General features: G+C 38.4%; 1 long non-coding RNA gene and 1 pseudogene across 1 annotated transcript in view; both read left to right on the top strand.

Annotated features, from left to right (window-relative positions):
- The window catches only part of LOC139686196 (uncharacterized), a 331,111-nt gene that overhangs the window by 181,392 nt on the left and 123,439 nt on the right, over positions 1-26,280 (top strand). The window lies entirely within an intron of this gene.
- Positions 25,747-25,785, top strand: LOC139686197 (small nucleolar RNA U3; annotated as a pseudogene).

The following is a 26,280-nucleotide window of genomic DNA, read 5'->3' as shown; positions in this document are numbered from 1 at the left end:
TTGGGTAAAAATATACAGGAGGAAATCGTTCAGCGTTGGAAGGACGGTATCATTTCATTGTGACACTGATCTTTTGGTTTATTCTTATGAGAATACTTTGATAATTTGTAAAAAAAACTTTATTTTAATAACATTTTTAAAAATAAGTTATTTTAATTGTTTAAGAGAGACGTTGACATATTCGACTGCAATTTGGAATTGTCATTAACGTGCTTCCCTCATAATAACATAATAATAATACCTGTACTTAAAATGGTATATTGGAGCTGTAATTATGTAGACGCCCTATTTGAAATTACAAGGTTTCGCCAAGAAAAAAAAATACGTAGTTTATGTTACGAGGGTCGCTTCTTCAAAAATATATCTTTGAAGTTCCATGCTATGACATTTATTTATGATAACGGATCATCATTATTGATTAATATTTAATAAGAATTTTTTATCGCTGTAAGAAAACAGAATTTTAATATTAAATAATTTACGGTAAAATTTTAATTTTACTTTTTATTTTCCCGATTTCATAATTTTTCATCCAAGGCACAGAATGGTATTCAGTTTAATTGCGAAAATACATAGAATATTTTCTGGGAAAATCTCCTAAACTCTTGCGGCCGCACGTTTCATTAGCAAAGGTATCGAGGAAGTTCACATGAACCCAATTTCTTAACGGCCGGAGTGAAAAATGGACGGAAATCGTTTTTAGCTCCCAATTGTTACAAATGAGACATCATTGCGAGAGCAATTCGTTTTCATTTGCTTCCTTGGCGCATTCTGACCTGCAGGGGCAGAGAAGAAGAGCTATTAATAAAGGACAACTTTCCATAGTCCCCTGTAGCTCCTGAATCAAGCATATTTCTTCCGTGCTAACGACTTATAAAAATTTTCAAATATACGGATAATTTGCACTTATTATTTTAGGGACAAAATGCGATTAAACCGATAAAATGTAATCCCATTATGAAGGGAATAATAAAAAAACATCGATTTTAAAATAAGCTGCCTAGAGTTAAACCAAAAAATTGTAATTGGAAACTTCTAAACACAGTCAAAATAATCGGTTATTATTTTTGGCGGAAATTTTTACTCTGGTAAATGAGGTATCCATGAAAAATTGACAATTAGCCAATTTGATTTCTATCTCCTACTTTTGAAACATTAAGACAATTTCATTATATGTTAGTTTCACTCGAGCATTATATTTTATAACCACGTACACATAAGTCACTTAATATTTGGTTTTAATAGTGTATCCTCGGAGGTTTGTGAAGTATCCAACCGTCAGGACATTTGGGATGTTTTGGAAACTATTAAGGTATCAGTTATTCTCTATGAAGAATATCAATTTTTATAATACCCAAAAGATTGGGGACAAGAATGGGAAATTGAAAATCACTTCACTATAAAGTGGTCGTGTATTCGATAAGGTCAGCGCGTTTCCTATCATATCAAACTTACAGATTGCTTTTTTCTCCCTTCCCTCGAGTTTATATTTTCCTTTATCGAGATCATTTACTCCTCCAATGTGATAATAATGAACTCCTCCCGAATATAGTAGCGTAGTCTCTTATTATCAATTTTTCTCACTTACCTCCTTTCAGTTTGACAGAGAAATTCCGTTTACTTTCATTACTGCGTGAGATCAAGCAAGGGGTTTTTGTTCATATTTCGTGCTCGAGTGCTTCTGTAGTTATCTTAGCGCCATGGTTACGGCGATAATGGTCAAACGTGGCAATATCAATAGCGTGACCTATTACGTGCGGAAATGGCCGTGACCTGTTCGAGAATTTGAGTTCGATCACTAAAGATTAGTGGATGTTTTGTCAAAAAACCATATTGAGTTGTCATGGATAAAACTGTGTGACCTAAACTTTATGCAGAAAGAAAGTTCTCAAAATTCAAAAATTAATATCACCCCTCATCTTTCAACTATCTTGGCTAATCAATAAATAATAGAGGCATTTTTCCACTTATTTAACCTCGATTACCTACTGAATAATTTGCGTGTATTTAGAGCAAGTTTTGGATTAAGCATTTCGTGTGCATGGGTAATATTAGCTTATCATACCACGTAGTGAGACGCGAATATTCGTAAATTCCTATTTCTGCAATATTTTCACCGAAACTGTTTTATATTCCTATGTCATACTTTTTTCTTATATTTTCTGTTAAATTGTGTATATAAGTGATTGAATGAATTCATCTTCGCTTTGATATGGTATACTCATAATTATTCATGTTCACAACAATTTATATAATGGACAGGCAGAGAGTGAGTTAATTATTATTAAGTAATACAGTCATTATGTGCATAAATATGCAAAAACAAACGCATGAATATTTTACAAAATAATAATATACTGAAATTTATAGCTTATTGTGTGAAAAATATTCTCATATTACTCTAGATAGATGTACATCACAGATTTATTAAACAGAGCTTTTGTGTCGTAAAAACATTGTCGTGTAGGGATTATTTTTACGTTTTCATTGGTAGATTTCGCTTAAAATGAAACTCAAAATTACTAGCCATATTTTATACACATACCGCATTTTTAGTTACTAAAATGCCAAGTTTACTTATTATTAAAGCAGGAGATCATAAAGTAGAGTATGTAAAACTGTTTAAGTATCTCAGAGGTGTTTCTGAACAACGTGATCATAAGGGTATGGACATAAGAAGAAATATCACGTTAAGAAAAGAAGCTTCCTTATAGAGGATGGAATTGATGGCAGGTACGTTGCGTAAAGATGTATAGAATAGGCTTGTTAAAACTTAAATATGGAGTTTGGTTCTTTACGGGGCGGAAACATGCTCGTTGAAATAAGATAATTGGTAGAATGAGTGCTGAGGCTTTTTAAATATGGGTTTGGAGAAGGAAAAAGTGTAGTGGACAGAAAGTAAAACAAACGAGTAGGTGGTAAATATGTTGGGGGAAGAGAGGGATTTGAGAAATCCAAATGAGGCTGGAAAGATGCATGCAGAAGGGTTTTTTTTGTAATGAGGTGGTTAGGCAAGCGAGAAGATGGTACAGGTATTCGAGTATATGTAGTAATATGATTGGCATATTCGGTAGAATGAATGAACAAGATATGAAATTAAAGAGGGGCATGGTAATGTATCGTTGAAACTTTAAAAAATCTATGTCCATATGAAACCCTCCTCAACTTGTCTAATACCTATAATAAAATAGTAAGAATGTGTCGCATGGATAAAGAGTTTTAAAAACGTATGTTAACTTAATTTCCTGGCGTCACTCTAAAATAAAATTTCAAAATTTTAGTTATCATATTTTTATTTCTCTGCCGAAATCGCTTTTAACTTAGGTTTAGAACCATTTAAAATTAAAAAAAATTTCAAAATATTAATTTTTCTCTTTAACCTCATCTTTTGCATATGTATTTGAGTTTCCGTGCATTTTATTTGTATTGAAAACGATATTTACTATTTGGCATCTGGAAAAATATGAGATATATGTATTATTTTAACGATGAATGAGTACTGTTTGTCATAGTTTTCCCCAAAATGTAGGTTGGATTCTCTTTTTACCAGGGCCACACAATATTAGGTCTAGTTACCATTGTCCAGTAGCATTGCTATTCGGCCAAATTAATCCGATTGTTCAACTCGGACTCCCCAATATCCATCGATAAAACTTTTGGGTGATCATGGCCCGCAAAATTTGCCTAGTAAAAAATAATTTGACCAAGAGTTGGCAATTACGCATTGAAATCCAAAAGAAAATTTTGGCACTGCCTTCTGCCTACGACGTAGCACCGAGCTGGGGAGACTTCGATTTTGTGAGGTCATGGCGGCGTTCTATAGGCACGCTCTCCCACCTCCCCAAAAATCGCTGTCGAGATTTCAAAAGCGAGCATGCAAAAATTGATCGCACGAGGTCCTAGAATAACTAGCGATAAATAACCCCTTTCTCGTCCCCCCTCCTTTACCATCGAAAAAAAAAATATATATATATATATACGATGGAATAATTTACACGGTCCTTTCCCTACAATACGATTGGGATCCACAAAACAATTTATTTCTCCCTTGGCCGAAAACAACAGGGTCCTACCCTCTCCATACCGCCCCTCACCGTACTTACTACTACGCCTCCTTCCATTTTCCCTCTCTCTCTCTCTCTCTCTTTGTGTTGTACGCACGTCAGCTACCAAAATTTCGCGGTTCATTTATCACATTGCATTGATGACGCACGCTCACTGGGGGATATGAGGGCGTGGATAGCCGTCGATTCCGACCAAAACTCCCTCGCCCTCTCCTTCCTCGACTCCCCTTCCCGCGGCCATCCCCTCGTTATTCCCTCTTCCTCATCCTCCTACTCCCAGAAAGCGCCTCGCCACCCCACAAGTCCCCGCCCCATCCCCCCACCCCCTCCTCCCGGTAACACCGGATCACACACGTCCCGGCTGCTGCCGCGAGAAAGGCAGGGCGGACCAAAGGGATTACCGGACGCGGGAGGACGGCAGGCCGGCAGGGTGGGTGGGGGGGATCGAGGGGCTCGCACAAATTAGACAGAGGCATAAAGAGTTGGGCGATAAGGGAGGGGAAAGTGAGGTAGAGTGATATGGCCGCGGAGAGAGGGGCAGGTGAGATAAATTCCATATACGCCCCGCTGGTTGGCCGAGAGCGGAAGGGAAAGGATGAGAAGCGGTTCGGATGGGGAAAAGGCGGAGGAACTGGCGAGGTTGGTGATGGGAGGCATGGACAGGAATCAGAGTGGGGAGAGCCAAAGGATATGTTATCTGAAAAAAATATAACTAAGGGGAAAAAATGTAATTTCTTTAACTCTGATAATAATGATTGATATGTGGAGAGCTGGGGATTATGTACCGTGAAAATATGCAGAGAGAAACCAGAAGTTTATCAGGGAAGAGAATGAACCATTGTATTTGGTATGGACGGATCGTGTGGTGATACGTTGATTATTGGGATATATCAACGTTGAGCTAATTTCCTTTAGCAGCGTATTTGAAGATAAATTCCCAGGTTCTACTGTACAGATATTGTAGGATATAGAATTTGCCGCCACCTGGTAATTAAATAAAAATTGTAAAAAATCTAAATTATGTATAGTATGTTGACATTACGAGTTGCAGTGATGACCTGAAAAAAATACTTTTACTATGATAATTGCAATAGTGTAATGCGTGGAGAGTATGGTTACCGACTAAAGGGCTCGTGACACTTCAGCACATTCCCAGCTGAAACAAAGAAATGAATACGCAATGTATTAATGCTCAACATGCTAAGGCAGTATGCAGGGTAGAAACGCCATAAGCGAACCTGTCTTGATGTTTTAATGGCCCCAAACCCAACTGTAAAAATCACGCGCTAGTCAGTTGGTGGCGATCTCTACACACTTATCCCATTCACTATGGTTAAGTTTGTAGTTATTATGGGTATCATACGTTCTAAAACTCATTTTTAGAGCTTATGAGAAACTCTTATGGTAATGTGTATTTTTTTAAAACAATTTAAAATGACTTAAAAGTAATGTGACCAAAAAAATAAACTTCCACATATGGTAATTTTTTAGGATTCCATTCAAGTAGCTTATTGGCATATCACTTAAGAAGAGAAGGAATATAAAAAAAACTAAGACCCAGAATTAAATAAATAATCACCATAGTTTGGTCTTTCAAGTCAAAATGAAGGTCAGGATAAATGAGTTGTAACTTTTTGTGTTTTTAAAAGTTCGAACCAAATCTACGAGATACGTATACTTTACGGATACGGATACTTTAAACTACTTCTCAACATAATCTCCAAGCAAATTAAGGCATTTGTCATAACGTGTGACAAGTTTCTGTATTCCTGCTGCATAGTCCTTCGCCGCCAGCTCATTGAGATACGCGAGGGACCCATCTTGCACAAATTTTTGCATAATGCAGATGGTGTTTAACAATTTCATGAACAATTGTTCGAGAAACATTGGGAAAATGCTCACAGATGTCATCAATTGTGACGCGCCGATCGTTCCTCACGAATTCGTCAACTGAGCTCACCAGTTGGTCTGTAATGACAGACGGTCTCCCCGAACGCTCATCGTCGTGTGTGTTCCCCCTCCCCATGTTGAAGTTGCGACACCACCGCCGAACAGACGACTCGTCCATTACATTGTCTCCATACACCTCCTTTAATTGGCGATGAATATCACATGGGCGAACGTTTCTTGCATTGAGGAATTTAATCACTGCCCTCACTTCACAACTGGCGGCGTTCTCAATTTTTTTAAACATTGTAAACAATCACAGAAACAACACAGGCAATGCTAGCGTCACGCAACTTGGCTCAGAGAAGGCAGACAAGCCACTGAAGCTATCTGACCTCGTCCAGCGGCTACTCGCGTCGTCAGCACTTCATGCGGCACGAACGGGTACTACTTTCCGGATGACCCTCGTAGGTTAAGTGTCAGAATAATAATGTCACTCCTTAAAAAATAACTCATTTCTTTTTCATTATTGGTATTGATATATATTGAAATGCCTAGTAGCACGTGGTGGCTAAAACATTAGGATACTTACGAAGATTGAGAGAAACAATTATAGTAGTTGCTCGCTATAATTTGGCCACTATAATCACATTGATTTTATTTTGATTTAACATCTCTAGTTAAAACTTATTTAACAGCTTTCCTTACCAACCAATGGCGTCAAAACGAATTATTTAGACGAGAGGTTTTAGTTAGAAACCTTAAAATAATATTATTTACGATTTCCCTGGACTGAAGTGCTATTTTTGACTTGCTCTTTCATAATATTTAATTTAAATACGAATACTAATTATAATTTTTTTAAATTCCTTTAAATGATGGTAACTTTTACATGCAATAAATTAAAATTCAATATGAAGAAAATTAAATTAAAGCCACAGCAGAGAGAGCATTAAAATGCGTCTATTCATTTAAGCACATTGCCAAATGCAGCTCAAAGAAAGGTTTAAAAACATATGAAAAGCAATTACTGAAGACCAATTTGTATTCCTCACAAAAAAGGTAACAAATGCAACTTGTTCATTAACAAATTTGTGCCTCATTTGCAGACAGAATCTAAACAAATTTATTAATACGCTTGTTAACTGCAAAATAGAATCATGTTTTTAATCTCTCTTTTGGCATTTTAGTTAATATTTTGTATCACCTAAATTTTCTACAATTCAAGATATTTTTAATTGAACATTATCATTTTAAAATTATTGCAACGGTTTTCATGGACATTTCTGGTACATAGGGAATGCAACAATACCCATTGCCTTAGGCAGTTCAAAGAACTGCCAGAATTTTCAAATGTCTTTGCACAATAAAGATAATGGAAATTAATGAATCCAAGATGTTTGGAAAAAATATATTTTAAGATGACCTTCTAAAAAATTAGAACTAATTACATATAATATTCATCTCGTATCAAATCTAGCATGAACACATAATTTTCAATTTGATCTAAAATCAGGCATGAAAATGCCGAGACCCTCGCAGATTCGTACGATTTATTATGCTGTTTGAGGCTGGTAGGTGTATTCCTAAATGGATTACAAATCCCTTGCGTATTAACAAATGTATTCCATTTAATGGCAATTTGTTTAAGTACAGAGCGACAATTCCCTGTGCAAATATCCCAAGCGACCATTCATAATCTGTATATATGATGAAGATTCGAGGTTTATTAAAAAAAACTTCACTTTTCGTGCATATTTAGAACCTCTGATCATATTTACCAGCCCATTGTTTTTTCATGTTCACTCACAAAATGAATAATATCACAAATTGTTTCATTATCAGTGACTAATAATTATTTAATGTCTTTTTAAAACATATAATCGCTATGCCGAGGACTATTATTGATCCTATAAATATCAGAAGATTTTAAAATTTAATCTCTTGAAGACCCGTTGAAATTCACCGATGGATGTCATAATCATTAGAGTAAAAGGTCATAATTAAAAGTTATCAAAGGGCTGAAAATCTACTGTCACTACAAATCCCTTTATAATTTTACTTGACAGCCATCACGATCACAAGTTTGCACATCTTGAAAATATAAAAATTGTTATAATGTAATTTTTATTGAATTGGGTTCTCCCAGTAGAGCTGTAATGCAACAATGACAATATTATTTGTAAAATTTTATAGATGTCTTTTATTGATAACTTTAGAATAAATAACTATTACATGCATCTGAACTGCAGCGATTATTGAATGGTTGTGAAATCCCGACGTTTACACACAAGAATGAGAAGTGAGAGAAACTCTCAAGGATTACAAAATATCTGCAATCATTTACGAAGGCCGCGTTCAGGGAGATCAATTGTTTTCCTGACAAAAGTCGTTGTGGGTCTGCAGAAATGTCTCTCAAGGCTAGAGCAGTACCGCAGGCGTTTCTGCTCCTTGGTTTCTCTCCCTTTATGGCTTGCCGTGAGAGAGATTCCATGTGCTGCAGTTTCGAAAGGCTTCGAGTATGATATCCCTCGCTGGAATGCTTAAACTTCCTAACTCCGGGGGCCTCCGTATCGCCGGAAAAGGCAGGTGCGTTGGATGGGTTCGTCAGTAGGAACGCCTTGCTTTACTTTAAAATTATTCCAATTTCCTCAAATACTTCGTGAATCTTATGCAAAGCCCCTCAGATTTATATGGAGAGTGGTTTATTCTCGTGAAATAAGAGCAATTATTTGAGCATTAGAGCGAAACCTGCAAACTGTTGGTATTGGAAAAATAACAATTAATACATACGCTTTCACAAGCTTATTGCATTTTTATTTTTAGCCAATTGCCTCAGTGAGATATCATACATTTAAAATGGAATAGTTATCCTATTAAAAGTACGGTGTAAAGCGTTTTCATCAATGTGATTGCCTCTTAAAAAAATTCCAATAAATACAGTGTTCCACTATTTTGAATCCTAATATTGATATTCATATCGGTGACGTATCAAAGTTTACATCTGAGTCCCTTATATAACTAAGTATTACTTTATATTTTAAAGAAATCCCTTTTAATGTCAGTAATATTTTTTAGTGTTTTACTTTTAATGAAAATATCTTGAAATATGGTCACTTTATTTTAATTGCTCTGGTAATTAAAAAATCCTTAAAAATTATAGGTATGGTAGATTTGAACGAATTCTCCTATAAGGGATATCATTTCACCCATTACTTTTTGAATAAATTTTTTACTCATTAATTACCCTCCGTTAATAATGCTAGAGTTGTGCTTATTCTTGGACATTTCCTTGTTTTTAGACTTATTTAACGATACTGGGCTTGAATACCGATTTAATAAAGTGAGGTCTCTCAGTGATATGCTGCAGAAGTGACCGGTAAGTTACTAAGTTATTGAAATGAATGAAGTGTAAGCACATGGTCCGTGAAAACACAGAGGATTACTACCATTTTATTTATGTTGAACTCAATGCCCGTTAGATCATATTTGTATGAGCTAGATGCAATGATTTTTAATTACCTTCCATACATATTTTTAAAAATTGGAATCACTAAATTATTTAATTTAAGGTTTGAATTTCTCTTTCCCTTAACTGATGTAAGTAATACTCAAAATATTTTACCATTTAAAATATTGTTTTCGGGTTGAAGCTCAAAAAAGTGTGCATTTTCCTCATTATGTGAATGTAAATTTTGACTTTATATTTCAGTTTCTCTAAATAATTTTGTCAGCATACCATGGGTCGTTAATTCTTGCCTAAATTTTTGAACCTTATATATTTTTATACTAAGATTGATTAGTTCTGACATTATAATGATATTTTAGTTCTGATACATGGAGAATAAGTTTGTTTAGACATAGTCAAAGCCTGTCTCTTTTTTTGTGGCCGTAATTTTTTTCTCTGCTCAAATACGAGATTTTGATTGAAGAATAATTTCAATTCAATAATTATTTACCCTAATTAAAAAAATGTGCGCTGCTTATTAATATATTTATTATAGCTTGACGTTGCAGTTAGTCAGTAGTTTGCTGAAATTCATCCCCTTCAGCATTTTTTTCCATAGTCTCTTTTAAATTATACCTTTTTTGGTCTTAGAAAAAATTTTAAGGGCTATATGCTGTGAAGAGGCAATGAAATGGTTGAATTTTAGAGAACCAGGGTCTTACTGTAAACTACTACTTACTTTTTGTTTAATTAAGTATGTATTCTGTGGCGATATTTTTGAACCCAGAGGGCCCGGGTTCAAATCCCGGCGATGTTGAATACTTTTCAGAGGTATCTCGATCCCTACTTGAGGTGCTTTGTGGAGGGCACTTCGAGTGAGTACGCCGTCCGTTGGATGGGACGTTAAGCTGCGGACCCCTTGGCGCCTTTCGTAAAGAGTAGGCTAATGCCGACGCCGGGTTTCTCTCCACCCTTCATCCTTTCCTGTCCATTCCCTATGGCGCAAATGACCTGAGCCGTCGGTTGCCTCCCCTAACTACTACTACTACTCCTATTTTTGAATTTCTGCAGTTTAAGATAGTAGGTCAAAATGTACAGAAATTATAACCACGAAGCAATCATTGTTGAAACAGCAACTGAGCATGGGATGGAGTTAACTAAAGCCACAGGATAGGTTGCTAGCCTCGGTGATTCCTCTTTCAAAAATATATTTTCTTTTCTCTGTATTGCCAGAGTTTTCAATATTTCTCACTCACCCTTGAATAAGATTTCTCAAATTCGAGCCTTAAATAATTAAAGTAAAGCCAAGCTATCGATTTTTAAATTTTTTTCGCTGACTGGAACCCTGGAGAAACTGTTGTCAACAGAAGAAAAGCAAGCGCGGTCAAACAATGGAGAGTATAGCCTTCGCCTTTTCAAAGTAATTCAGAATTGAGTTAGAGATGGCCAGAGGTGATGAAGTATGGGACACCTAATCTCTAACGAATCATTAAAAATAATTCTTTACACAAAAGTCTGCAGATTTGAACCCATAAATCCGGTCACTGAACAATCCGGACGTGTAAAAATCCGATGAAACATTCAACTGATTTATAGCTTGTCTATTCCTCGCTCGAGATTTGTCAAAATATCCTTTCTATGATCATAAAATTCAGCACTCTTTTCTTAAGCCTTCTCTCCCCTCCCCCGAAGGAGCGGAGAACAATCACCAGTCTTCAATCGATCCACCTAATCCTCTCCTAAAAATTTAGCGTATTTCCAAACTCGTTCCTTTATTCCTCATTCACAGCCTTTATATTCCATCTTGGCCAGGGACAAATTTTCACGGCCGACGGCTGGGAATAAATGCGCATGCATCTTTTTTCAACACCTCTGGCCGTAATTCGTACATACATGCATGTATATCTGCACGCTTTTAGACCCTCTTCAGTTATATTCCCGTCGCTTTACCCGGGAGAACCTAGTGAGTGGGATTCCATCGCCCGTGAGTTTAAAGTGCGTCATATTTCGAGCAGTCAGAAATAATAATTCGAGCCGCGGCTTCCTGCATACCCAGTTCCAACGCGACAATAAGATTCGGAAGCGGAGCGGCGTTGATTCGGTTGTATGTGGGGGGGGGTAAAGATTATTCGGCAACCACCGCAATAATATGACAATGTACCTGGGAAATGCTCTGGAATGAATAATATGGGCTGGGATGGCAATTGTATTGGTTCGTGGGGGTGTGAGGAGATGCGTAGTTCCCGGGTCTCTGGAAAATGATTTTCAGAATGGCCAGACAGCTTGTTAGACTCTCTTTTACGGACTGCGCTCCCCTCCTATGTCCGAGGAAGAGAAGCGCTAAAGGAAAAATATATGCCTATAGACAGGAGCAAAAATGGGGAGGACGAAAATTGTCCGAGCTGGGGAGTGATTCAGCGTAGGCGCTGGGTCGCGTGGGTGGGAGGTGTCCGAGGTTGGCCGGGAATAGAGCAGAGGTGGCAACAACGGGGGATGGGGAGAGTGATACCAGGTCTCACACTGATGGTGAAATTAAGCGGCTGGGACCGGACAGGGAACGGGGCACGGGGCTTGATGGAACCCGAGGATCTCGCGGGAGAGCAATTTTAAAATGAGAGAGCCTTGGTGGGCGGAAAAAGAGTGGTGGATGTGTGGGAGGAAGGTGAGGGTGGTGGGGATAATAAAAAGGTCAGAACACCCGTTCCACGTCACAGTGGGTTTTAATAGCCAACCTATAGATAGATTAATGTTCGGAAAAAGTTGAGCTTCGCCATTAAGAAATCGTCGGGCAAAAAGACCTTCGGTATACAACCATGCTATTATTTGGGATTGAGAAATATAGGCGATAAACATGCGGGAATGGGCGAAGGTGTTTATTGGAGCGATTCATCCTCGAATTGCGTCTCACCGAAGAGTAATTAACAGCTTTTAATTTTTTTCTGCGTAATATTACCAATATCCAATTAGGGTTCGTGATTAGACCATTGTTTTCCCATGATTCTGAGGTAAATTATCACCTGAGAAAACAACTGAAAAATTTTGATCGTCAAACTAATTAAATTATTGCACTTAAGGTCGCGTAACTTAATGAAACAGAATGTGCCTTTTTTATAAGAATAATGGCATTCTGGGTGCCTGAAAACAAATATTAAGGGTGTATTGCAGTTTTGAATCAAGGACCACACGTTAATGACGTAGACTAAATTATTCCAACGGATAAAGCACGATCGACTCTTTGTTCGTGAGCGCGTAGACTGTGCTCCTGGCAGATTGGACCACCAGGATTAATTAAGATAGATAGGCATTAATCCTAATAGATTCAGGTTTCCGTTCTTCCTTCGAGCAGTACTTAATAATTACAAAATCAGACGTAGTCACTCCTACTTTCTAAACTCTAAAAGTGAAATGAAAAACCTTTACTCGAACACCTCCATTGTTACATTTATGTACGATTGTGTGTCAAAATGTGTTTCAACTTTTGTTATGTGCAAAATATAATTTTATAACGCATACGTAAATATTTATGCATAAGATGCATGTGTTCGAATACCACACCACGCTAAACGCTCTCGCTGCGGCTAGCGAGATATTTTGCAGTTGTGAGCAATTTATTCAATTGGTGGACTTAAATACAGTGAGCTATCATAATAAATGTCAAACGTTATCTATGAAAAAAGTTCCAGTTGTTAAAGGAATAGGTTTAATTTTTTCATGTAATATTGTGTTCATGATCATTTTTTGGTAAAAAACTAACAGTATGTTCTGATCGGAACTTTTTTTTTTGAAATCCGACGCCTGCAAAGAGAAAAAAGTCATTAACCGATGGCAAAAGTTCTGATCATTATATAAATATTGTGTAACTTTTGGTATAATTTTAGTCTTAATCGATTATTTCAACGGTCAGAAATCAAATTACTCAGGAGCATAGACGTGACAAACATAGTAATGCCCACCAAAATCCTCGACTAATCCCCATGGATCGAAAAACACCTAACTCCCGGCTCAAGAAAGCAGGAGGGAAAAAAGCGGTGGTCGGGGAAGAAAGATGGGAGATAATAGATAGAAAACAGATGGAAGGGATGGGAATCAGGAAACAAGATGGAGGCCGACGGGACATTGCTAATGAGATGGGGGAGTTGAGGAGTGACGGGAGAGAGAGAGAGAGAGAGAGAGAGAGAGAGAGAGAGAGATGGAATGAGAATGGGTGGGAGCCCTCCGCAGGGTGTACGGGGGTTTAAGGTTTGGGGATGTTGGGAAAGAGGGCGAAAAAAAATTTCGGGAGCAAGGAGAGAGGAGTTTCGAGGGGCGGCAGAGCGTGGAGGATGAGCGGTGGGGAAGAGAATGGAAAAGTGAAGGGAGGAGAGAGAGAAAAAAGTTCCCTCCGGAATAGCACCGGAGGAAAAAAAAGGAGAGGGTTGGACCATAAGGGGGTGGCGGGGGAATGGAGAGGGGATGAGGAGTGCAGGGCAGAAATGTAAGATAAAGAGGGCTGACGAGATGAAAATGGTGGAATGCGAGCAATTCAATGATAGATAAGTGGAATGAACGGAGAGATGGGATGCATGCGTTGGCTGAGAATCATTTTTGACGAATGGCCTTCTTGGCATGAAATTTGAACTCAGGTTGCAGATTTTATTCATTAAGTCAACTGTCATTAGTACCCATGAATAAGGGAGAAAATATAACGAAAAATTGTGCAGGGTAAATTTTTATAAATGCTGCAAATTTTGTTTTATTTGACTCACTGAAACTCATTGGAAATGCCATAGTTTCTTAAATGTGCCTCAGCTAATTACTTTTGGTAAAAATGATTTTTTCCCTTTAATACATCTATGTGTCGTAGCCTCGTGTATTCAATTGTGAATTAAATTTTCGGATTCCTATTTTGGAAACTGTTGGCCTTTTACTGCACAATCCCTGTTGAAATACGTGAATTTGTGCATTAGGGTTCGTGCCAGCAGATCATGTGGATATGTAAAGTCAATATATGTGGTATTTCAAATATTCAACTACCAGAAACGGAAGAGGAAGTATTTGATCTCTGGATAATTGGATTGAGTGATGGTGGATGATTGTTGAATATGATGAGGATTTGGAGTGGATAATAAAATTAGAAATGTGATTAAAATGAAAAAATATGGAACAAGGAAGAAAGGAATGAATGGAAAGCATTGTGGCCATTCAAGATAACATGTACGTGCTTGCGGAGTCGAGAGCGACAGCGACCGAGGAGAAAGTGTTATGACAAGGAGTAGAGTTTTTATCGAATGCATTCAATTGGGTTACATGGGATGTCAGAGGAAGTGAGGCATGGAAAGTATTTCCTCCCCACCTTTTAAATTCAATGAAGGGAAATTGAAAGGAATAAAGACATTCTCGTATGATATAGGAAAAATCGTCTGCGGTGTGAAAAAGTAGATTTGATGGCAAAAGGCCGTCAGATGATGGGATGATGCCAATTAAACAGCGTTTGAAACGGAAAGTTTGTGTGATCACATTGTGAAGTGATGTCAGAAGAGGAATGTTCCTGCTAATTTGTACGGTTGTAAAAAAGTAGTCGATTATCGCTGAACGACCATAAAATATTTTTATGAGAAGATTTATATGTTAGTAGTGCCATTGAAAGCAATATTTCTGTAAATTGAGCATGCCATTGGATCGGAGAAGGTTATAAAGTTTTATCAAAAGTAAGTATCATTCACGTGTTTCCGTTTAATATATTTCGATAATTTAAAAATGCTTGGGATGGAGTCACTGGCATTATTCCGGCTATCAGTGCTGATTGAAAAGGTAGTGGGAGCTTATCTGTTACGATTTTTACCTTGATGGAGAAAGTTATCAAGGCTTATGCATCTGTATTGAGAAATTGCGACATTTTCTCGTTATTTTTTGCTGGGAATAATGCTTGAATCAGTACAGATGCAAATGTTCAAGTTTAATCCAATGCGTAATTTTTCTTAAAGACTTTGCAATGTGCCTCCATGACATAGGAATTTAAAACTGACTTCCAATCGTTAAAGCCCTAAAGTTGAATCGATTCATTTGTGCATGGGATGTATAGCACAACATCACTCTATCTTTAGCTTTGCAGAAACACAAAACAAAGTTAATCTTGATAAGGTGAATATTTTTCACTTAGTTAGGCTTTGAGATTCTAAATAAGCTGCCACGCCGCATTATCTTCCGCCGTGGGTTTCGTTGTGTCCAGAGACATGTGCTTGATTTTACCCTAATCTCAACACTGAATGAAGGGAATGTCAGCTACAAAACTTATTTCTATAAATAATGACCGAGTTTGAACATTGAATATTCCAACCATAGCAAATAGAGACAATACGTAAGTTTCAGTTGGCTAATTAAGTGTAAAGGCTCCCATGCAGGTTAAATGAATTTTTTATCGTGGAAGCCGTTATATCTCCCCTGCAGTCTTACAAAGGTTTGATTTTGAACCGAAGAAGTAATGTTTCACGATCACCATACGATCACCACTTTTAAGTGCGCAAAATATCACGCACTCATATTACGGAGTTCAATTCCCAATTATTATGCTTTACAAGAAACACCGGTTAGCAAACTTTCAAGTCAAACATTCGGGGTAAAGTAGTCCAACGACATCACCCGGGGATTAAACCCGGGACTTCCCGATCGGCAGCCAAACGCTTAATGTGCTACCAAATTGTTCCTTAGTAATCACCGATGAGTAGACACCCTCTGATACTAAATCCCACCCTAACAATTTGCGTATTTACGCAGAGTCGGTGATTTTGACTTCGCACAGTTTTGTTGAAACCTTCTGCAGTATGCGTTGCTGAAGCTCCCAAAGTGAACCCCGCATGACTCATCCGAATTAGATATTGGCCATCATTGTGAAACATGAGCGATATTACATCTGAATAGGTAACGCTGGCAACTTCACGATATTTAGCGTTCTTCTTGTGAATTGAACGACCCGTGATTCTCAGTGCATTGAATAAATGCACCGCTCCATTATTTTAGGCTGCCATGGGGAAACTCGCACGTCGAGCTTGGAATGTTATCATTTTTTTTCGTCGTCGTCGCGAGAGAGGAGAAATAAAAGGAACAATTGGCACAGAAAGCCATCGGGGTGGAGAGGGGGGGGATGAGAGGGAGGGGAAGGGAGGAATGTACACGGGGACATGAAAAACAGAGCGGGAACGTGTAAGTGGAAAGGAGAACGAGGCGGGATGGTGGAAAAGGGATGGTGATGGAGAAGGGGAGGGGCGGGGGTAAACGCGCACAAACTCGGTGAAAGAGAAAGCAATTGAAAGAGTGAGGATGAAAATGTATTCGGGAGGAGAGGGAAAAAAATGAAATAAGATGGCGGCGGGATGGAATGGATTGGCGGGCATGGGAGGAGTGCGGAGAGGTCGCGGGGGAGACGCGGGGGGATGGAGGGGAAAGGTAGGGAGGGGTGGGCGGGAAGGAAATGTGGGTGGTGCATGAGGAGGCTGGGCGAGCGGGGGCGGAAGAATGGGAGGAAACGTGTAGAGGCGGTGATGGAGCGAGCAAGCGCGGACTTGTGCGTTCGCATGGGTTTGCCAGGGAGGAGGGAGAAAGAGAGTGTGAGTGTGTGTACGTGTGTTAAAAAAAATGAGAGGGAGGAGAAAAAGAGGGCCTGGGATGACCCAAAAACGAGATGAGGAAAAAAGGAAAGTTGAGAAGGGTTAGGGAGATGAGAATGTTGGACCCAGGACGGAGGAGAATATGTGGGGGAGGCAAGAAGAAAATGACAGTGAAGAGGAAGAGACGGAATAGTGAAACAGTGAGAAGGAAAGAGGTCATGCGAAACACGCAGCCTTGGGGCTGGTGTTTGGATGGGTAAGGGGGGGAGAGGGGGTTTAGGCGAGCGGCGAATGGGGATTTTTCACGGGGTTAGGGGAGGGACGTAGGGAGGGACGTTTAGGAGGATGTGGGGTAGGGGTGGGATTCGTTGGGTAGATTTGGGTGGGGGTCTTTTGAGTCAAATGGTGTCTATGGGGTGAGATCACGGTGGCGAGAGGGGAATCATTTTGTTTTATTCTTATTTTTCTCTCCCTCTCCATGTCTCTCCACCGAATCCTCCCACTATTCCTCTCCGCTGCGTCCCTTCCGTGTGTGGGAGAATTCGTCACGTTCACGCGCGGCGGGGAATCATTACTTTTTCCAAGGCGCGCGAGAAATGGCGGCCTAGTGCGAAATGAGTGGGAAGTTTCTGGGCGAGGGATGAGATTGGAATTTGCATCGGCCTCGATGGTAAAAGAGCCCGTAGGTGTGTCTTGAGTTGGGGCTTTACGCGTTTCCAGTGGTTACTCTTCTTCCAGAGTTTTCACGCGCGAACCGCGATTATCTTCGGGGAAGATCTCTTATTCTGTTGGGGATTAGTGGAAGGAATCCTGTCGGTGCTTCTTGAGTATTTCCGTTTGATGAAATTGGCGAATCATATAGAATGATATCATTACAGAGCCTAGAGGTGAACAAATTCCCGCGACCATAGACCCTCGGTTGGTGACAAAAATTATTTAAAAAGCTTTCTCATCGTCATTTGCAGAATTTGAGGAATGGTTATGGTAAGACCTACTCCTTAGGTTTATAAAACTTTATTCAGAATTTTTATTTCTAGCCAAACAAAGGAATAGAAATGCTATAGTTATCTCTGATAAGTATCTTTCTCAAATTGGAAATAGGGTAGGAAAATAAATATAAAAATACTAATAGTTACAAATTTTTTCAATGCTTAGATTATTTAAAAAAACGATAGCATTACAATTTTCTACACGTTAATATAAATATAATTAGTATAACTGAAATGGTACCTCCATAGCACACGATCTGCAATGAAAAGTTGGCAAACATAGCTCTAATTTTATTGTTAGTTTTGTTTAATTATTATTACTTTAATTAAGCTGTAATTGAAAGATGTTTCATCAGATATTTATTTCGTATGATATCTGAGTTTACAGTTTGAGTCACGTTGAATAGTTAAGTTCCGTTTGATGGAATACTGTAACATAAATCATTGAGAATGATGTGGAACACCAAATTTATTTTATGATAAATCATAACCAATTATTGACGACCGTTGTCATAATTGCAAACAATTGGGTCTCTCGAGATCATTCTACCCTTGAAGCTAAGAGGAACTCGGCCTTGGAAAAAAGACTCGCACGGCTTAGTATTTGCGTTGAGTGGGAAAATTCGGCCCCTGTCGTGAGGATGTGGTTGCGTTACTGTAAATCCAGACAGAATTTTTATCCCCTCGAGCTTCATCCACTCGAAGCGTGCCTGAACTCACCTTAAAATGAGCTTACCTTCCGATGACCTCGTGACGGAACCGAGAGAGCGAGGTTGGTATTCGATGCTACATACTGACGAAGGTGGAAAATGACAAAAATAAATGCCGACCTGATGGACGAGGTTGGCCGCAAAGCATTATTCAGTCCGACTTATCTATGAATGGGCGAGCAAGGGGTGGACGCTGGGAGCGAGGGAAGGGGATCATGGAATGAAAGTGGGCAGTGCTCACGGCAGACGAGAAGGTGAGCTAAATTCGGGGTTGTTAAAAAATGTCTCTCTGGTGAGAATGCTAAGTTGGCGGAGGAACATCGTCCGTGAGGGCTGCGGTGTGAGTGGGTTGAGGGAGCTGGATAGCTTTTTCGGTGGGTAGCAATTTGGTTGGTGGGGACGATAAAGGTTGGTGGGGAGAGGGGTCTGAGGCGCGGCTCACGGGGGACTCGGTTTTTGGGGCGTGCGTTGGCGTGATAAAATGTCAGGGGTGAGTGGTGAGAAAGGCGGAATCGGCTAGCGGGAGAGACGGCAGTCGACGCGGCGAGGGCACGGAGGAGAACACCAATGTCCACACCACATGATGAGGAGCTGGGTTTCGAGGCACAAGGGTCGGCAATAGGAAGACACCCGTTGCTTCTGCTACCAGTTTGGCTGGAAAGGAAGAGGGGAGATTAAAATAAAAAAAACATCTCACGAGGGAGTGGCACTAAGCTGTCGTTTTATTTGTTTAAACCAATCGTCTTTTCAAACATTTCGAGGGTTCATTTGGAATGGTGGCAGTAACGGTAAACATTCAACTTATTCAGCCTGTCATGCAGACATATATTCTTACAAGGGAAAGTTTCTAAATGATAAATGTATATTGTTAACTAAATCGTAGAAATGCGAAAATTATCCCCTCTTAGAATAGGACTAACCAGAATAAATCTATTAAAATTTGAAAAAATATCCTCGTATTTATGTTTGGTAGCTTGTGATCATGCAAAACCATTGAATCTTAATCGGTAGATTAGCAACAATAATATGATATTGAAGAACGAACATTGTATTCTTCTACTTTTTGACCTGCAAACCATCGCGATGGTCACATCGGTAGCTTAACTGGCTAAAGCACTCGGTCGGATATCGAGGTATCTGGTTTCGAATCCCGGTCAAGGCGAATGATTTTTACACTCTGAAATTATTGCATTGGTATGTAACGAAATTTAGCTCTTTCAATAATTGATTATTTACGCTTCCTATCATTTCCAAATGGAGTTTGTGCTTGGGATTGTTTCGATGCGTCATAGTAGGATTTCATCTCAATAGGTGTATGGAGCGAGTTTAATTTTGAAGTGCTGTGTATAATTATATGCGCTACAAATAGTAACCTGAATTATATACACATTATATAGTTTATATTGCATTGCAGTACATAATTGGGAATTAGGTATTCAAAGTGGCAAAATATCATACTTCAACGGGGGCAATGAGGGCAAGTGCAGGGATCCACACAGTTAGGTGAGCTCTGGCCCAAGGGGGATGAAAAGAGCATATGAGGGTGAAAGTAGAGGGTTTTGTTGATTAGAGCAGGCGAGGATGTTAGGGCAGTGGGAGGGACGGGGATGCGAGCTCGTTTAAATAATGTATGGGAGGGTGATGGGGCAGAGAAGGGAAAAAAAATTGGAAAGCCAGCGCCAGAATGGTGGAGTGAGAGGGTGTGAGAGCCTGATTGGCAATGTCCTGGAGGGGTGAAAAGCGGGTGGAAGGGGTGAATGTTGAGAAGTGAAGCCGTAGGGAAATAGTGAGGGTTGGCGAGAGGGAGGAAGGGAAAATAGGGAAAAAATTAAATCAGGCGGAGAGACTTCTGAGAAAATAAAAGATCGGGTCCGGAATGGTGAACGACCTTGTGCAATAAAGGCGTCGCTGCTGGATCCATACCCTGAGTATCGGATTGGTGAAAATAAAGCCGGAAAAATTGATGGCAGGAGACTAAAGAGCGCAAAGTAGAAGTGGGCAAATAGCTGAAGTTACGATTTATGTTGAAAAGTACGTAGTGCATATAATATACTGTTTTGGTCACGAGACAGAGTTTTGCACATATATACTTGTGCTAAGGTATATGTTGATATTTTCATAAAAATGTAGGTGAGTGGATGTGTACGCATGATTTTTATAAATTTAGTATATTTTCCGGGATGTATTTGTGCGACCCAAGCAATTGAAGGAACCCTTTACTAAAAGGCTCAGGGGAAAGTATAGGGATTTGTTTTTATTTAATATGGCTTAGTATCGTATGTGCGATGTGTTAGTGGAAAATGTCATTCCTGAACGTTGATATTTATATAGAGTACTTGAGCAGGTGGGATTGTGTTCATGCAAATACCTGGGGAATCTGTCACTTAAAACGGTAAAGCTTTCATTTTTGATGATGACAATGACGGAAATGAGGTAATGAGAAAAACTGTGGGTTGGGAACAAGAAATTTTAATTGATGTTCAAATTAATCCATATTTAATTAAAAAAGTACGTAACCAAAGTTTATTGCCGAGTAAACATTCTTAAGACGGGAATAATAAATTTCCAAAAAAAGTTTTGCATTTCATTTTAAGTTTTGTCTCTAGACTGTTTATTCATTGAAGGCTTCTTTTTTTCGTTTTTGTAAAATATTGTGAATAGTATGTCAAAGTTTTCGTCCAATAGTGTGTTTATGCATAATTTAATATAAGATCGTATTATACTTGAGGCCCGACGTTTAGCTTTCAAGATGTGGTATAATACTTCCATCTGATGTATTTCTGAAGCCATATTGTCTACATCATTGGAGGAGGGTGAACTCTAGTGTTTTTAACATCATTTTTTTAACAATTGGTATTCTGCCGGATAGGGTATGTTTTAAATTTTGCAATTCTATATGATGAAAAAAATGCATTTACTTACTTCTCCAAACAAAAAACACAACATGCAATCGGTCACTAGAGTAATTCCCTCTGAAATTCGGCATACTCCTATCAGTCCATCAATGCATCAAACATATCTATTCTATTTCTTCCCCTTTCTAATATCCCCAGCATGTTCCCCTTTTCACAGTTTCCAACATCCTATTTTAAAAATTGTGACACTAAAAAAATGCACACATTGTTTAAAATTGTATACTATCCGTTCATCAAATTCGATTGTGTTATCGAAGTGCTTTGCATTTTGCCCTAAAAACAACCTTTTGAGACAGTATACATTTTGGCCGTTCCCTTAAATAAATTGGCAATTTTTAAAGAGAGGCTCTTGTGGGCATGTGAGAACATTATAACTATTTGGATTTTTGAAACATAATCTTTAGTTTTAAATACCAGGGTCTAGTGTTTTTTTTCTATCCATAGTTTACCATTTCATAGGAAATATGTACGATTATGGACGAAGATTTGAACATTAAAAATTGACAACCTGGAATTTATAATATGATCCATGGCACAAATTTTTAAACGTGAATCTGAATCTTTATATTTAATCATAAAGATATTCGTCTCCTCAAATAAACGATATGCTTTTGCTGAATACCACCAAATTGTGGTTGTAGGTAATTGTGATAGGATGAATAATTTGAAGGAATCATTTATTTGGTTGATCTTTTGACACTCTCCCTTTAATAATGCCAAACTGACGAAAAGAATTATTTTAAAGGTTGATCACCGAATGGGTACATCAGAGACTGTCATTTTTTTAAATTCAATAGAGGGAAATGATTGTTTCTGCGTTAAATTTTCAAGGTGTAACTGATTTTGAAATACCAGAGGCTTATAACTCAGAATAATATGATAGCGTGCATAGAAGACGTTTTTGGTAAAAGATGCTTGCGAATATCCAACGTTATCCCCAACTTAAATGCCATTTTTCTGCATGTTGGCTAATATTTTATTTTTTATTTTTACCCCTTTCATTTTCTGTGGAATAAAATGAGTTACTTTAGTGAATGTTTTATTCCAAATTATAAGTACATAAAATCCATTGCAAGAGATCAGAGATAAGAGCTTCCTACTATAGTCACTATCTTCACTCATGTTTCCCCCACCTACCGAATTCCTCAGTAAATTTTATGTTTTTGCTCCTATTCTTGGTGCTACACGTATAAATGTGAGTCTTGCGAGGGAAAAAACGAAATCTATGATTAATTGCTGTCTTCCATCTTCCGTTATAAATTAGGTGCATTAATAAAATCGGTCTGTTTTTGAGAGTGTAACTAATTTGGTGGTTTTAGTCTCTAATTTTTGAAAACTCACGATAATTAGCAGAAAACTATTTTATATTTCAAATAATTTATTTTTACCACTACTTTCGTTGAGCAATGTCGAATGTTTGCAGAACAAGTGGATTAGATAACATTTTGTGAAGTCTACTTAGCTTTTCTCTTACTCAAGAGTGTTTGTCTGTTATAAAGTTAAAAATTATGCTGTGATTTTGAATTTATAGAAACTCCAATTATAGATTATTTAATAAGAGTCTGACATGTTTAACTCTATCGTATCCAGGGGTTGAATTGAGAGAATATTTTCTGTAAGTTTCGTAATTCTTGAAAATATTTGTTTCATTGATTTTATAATCTAGCAGTCCTGTAACAAAAATTTATGCAAAGTGTAACTAACCATAAATCATACTCTTATTTCAGTTTTTCATCCGTATATCCTCTAAGAGTTACGTTTTAAAAATCCTGGCTTTTTTAACACCCCATTAAATTTTCCTAGCATGTGTTTTCTCCTAGTCAAGCACGACATTAATGCGATTTACCATTGCCTCTTATTGCCATAAACAAGGACTCAAACAGCTCCGAAAGTCTACTCTAGGAATTAAATGACATGGAATAATTTGTTTTGAAGAAGGGGAAAAGGAGGTAACAAACTGGGTTTTTTCGTTGCCTTGGTTATGATCAAATATTATTCTATTGCTACAATTTTCACCCCATAGAATTTTCACCCCCTGAATTTCACATATGAAATGAGGAAAGAAAGTAGCGTTTGATTTCCATTTACTTTTGGATAAGGTTTTATTTGTAAAAAAATACCATGTAATCGTTCATTTTTCGGTGTACCCAGAGATATTTATTCTGCCACCCTCATGAGGATCATTGTGAAATGAAAATAAATTTTGCAGATAAAGAGAGAAACGTTTACATTTTTTTATAAAATTACCTTGATTTGCAAAATTTTTGTCTTAAATATATTATTATTAGGTAATCTACCGGTTAAGGTAGGTTTTTGGATGAACATTATTACTAATTAAATAATTTGTTACCCCTAGCGAAACACAACATCCTACTCTACATCAGGTCCCTCTTCAGCTCTGAGTACTTTCTTCCTCCCTTCATCCCGTCCAACATCCCTATCCTGTTCCTTCCCTTTCCTCGTTTGCCTAACATTCTCCCCTTGATCAGTCTTCAACATCCCATTGCCAATCAATATGCATGCATCTATTTTTCCTTTCTCCTTAGGATTTCCTCCAGTAACTCTCTCTCATCCCCCACCACACCCAGCATTTCTTCATTTGTTTTCCTTCCTGTCCACTCAACCTTCTTCATCCTTCTCTACATCCACATTTAAAAAGAAGCTCATCTGCGCTTATCATCCTGCTTCAATGACCATGCTTCCGCGCCGTATATGGCTACTTTTAATATCAAAGTTTTAACAAGCCTTTTCTAAATACGAGTTCTTACTCAATGTCTCTGTCGTCAATTCCCTCCTCCTAGTTAAACCTTCTTTGCCTGAAGTAATTTTTTTCTTTAATCCCTATAATTTGGCCATTTTCGTTCAGTAATACTAGTAGTATACTAATATAAAATGTGATTCCCATCTTTGCACGGACCAACCTTCAGCTTGGTTTGATGTACGAGGATGGATTACGCCTGATACGTAATTCTAAAGACTAGGGTAATTCGCGCCAGTTCTTATCTCCCTGCTTTCTGCGCTTTCCAGAAAAATAAGGCACATACTTCTAAAATCACCAAGATTGGGTAAATCTTTTTTTTGTAATGAGATAAATATCACATTTATTTGTTATTTTAAAACTCCAACCATCGATTTTTACGTCTAAACTGTAGCAGCTAATTTGAAACAAAGTTGTATTCATATTAATCTAAGTTTTAGGGCTAAGCACGAATTTTTAGCGAATAAATTTGCGTTTTCAATTGGTAAGAAATCTTTTTACTATGCTACTGCATAAAAATTATTTCTCCTAGTCCAAATATTACTTACCCAGTATCAAACGAACATCATTTGAATAACGTTCACATAATATCCACTCTAACTTAGCCTATTGCAATTTAAAAATAGCAATTTTAAGAAAACCACAGGTACTAGGAGTCATATATGCCAAAAAGACTTCTATGTTGCCGTTTTTAGATACAAAATTCCGCTATCTAAATTCCTATATACGATAGCATCTCCCATTTTATAATGTTGGTCATCCAAATTCACGTTTTTGAAAATTTACTACAATTATTAAAATGAAAATATTTTACCAATAAAAACTGCGCTTCTGAAATACCGTAAACACGATTGCAGGAGGACGGTGAAAAAAAGAGAGAACGAAAGATTAGCCGTTCGAGTATTTTGCCGTCACTTTTGAATCGCTCGTTGTTTAAATGCATTTTTTTCACAGAATTCATTACCAAACCCCTCTCCCCTTTCCTATTTCTATCCATGGGCATAAAACAAACAAGGTGCAGAAGGAAATAAAAAATACATATGCATACAGAAAAGAGGGAACCATACCGCCCGCGCGCACACACAGGGAACCGCCACAAAGTATGGAAGCCTCGGAGCCTTTAATCAACGACCCGAATGCAGCCCGTTTCCCAAACCCGCATCCCCAGTCACACTACGCTCCGTTATTCAGTTCAAAAGCCAAACCTTTCAGCGCGAATCTCGAACCAGATGCCGACTCTACTCAGTTTTTAACCTCCTCCCTCCCCACTCCGTCTCCCTAACCCTACTCCCCTACACCCCTCACCAGTAAATTCACACCCCCCACCACATTCCTAATTTACACCTCTCTCTCTCTCTCCTTCTCTACCTCCCTACCTCATTCCTCTCAATAAGATCATACTTCACAGGATCATTTCTGTAGTATGTATCTGTGCCCTCTTGTCACTACTACTACTAATTTCCCCTTTTTCTCTCCCCCTCTCACTCCCTGTTCCCCCTTCAACACGTATCACTAATTTCCCCTCCCCCTAAACCCTTTCTATCCCTCTCTCCATCTCCCCCCCTTTCAATCCATTGGGGCCCATGTACATAGAATCACGTTCCGTGTTGTTCAAGGCGAAGAGCGTGCCCCAAAAGCATACACGGACCCGCCATTCCTAGGTCAATCATGCTCTCTCATGAGTGTCCGTTGTTATGATATTCCACCGAGAGGGACAATGACGGGATAGCTATACCTCGCTCGGGGAAATGTTAAAATTTACCTTATTTATTCCAGCACATAGCAATGAGTTACGTCGAACAACCACGTGGGACGGGATTACATATTCTCTACATTTGCTTAAATAAGTAAATTATCTAACCGAAAATAAAGGTGTTGAAATTCACTGTAGGGAGCGCAGGGCTGAGTAAAAGCGAGCTTGCCGTG

The sequence above is a fragment of the Hetaerina americana genome, unplaced genomic scaffold (assembly GCF_022747635.1).
Source record: "Hetaerina americana unplaced genomic scaffold, ioHetAmer1.1.p SCAF_132, whole genome shotgun sequence".
NCBI lineage: Eukaryota > Metazoa > Arthropoda > Insecta > Odonata > Calopterygidae > Hetaerina > Hetaerina americana.
This window is presented reverse-complemented; position numbering and strand designations above follow the sequence as displayed.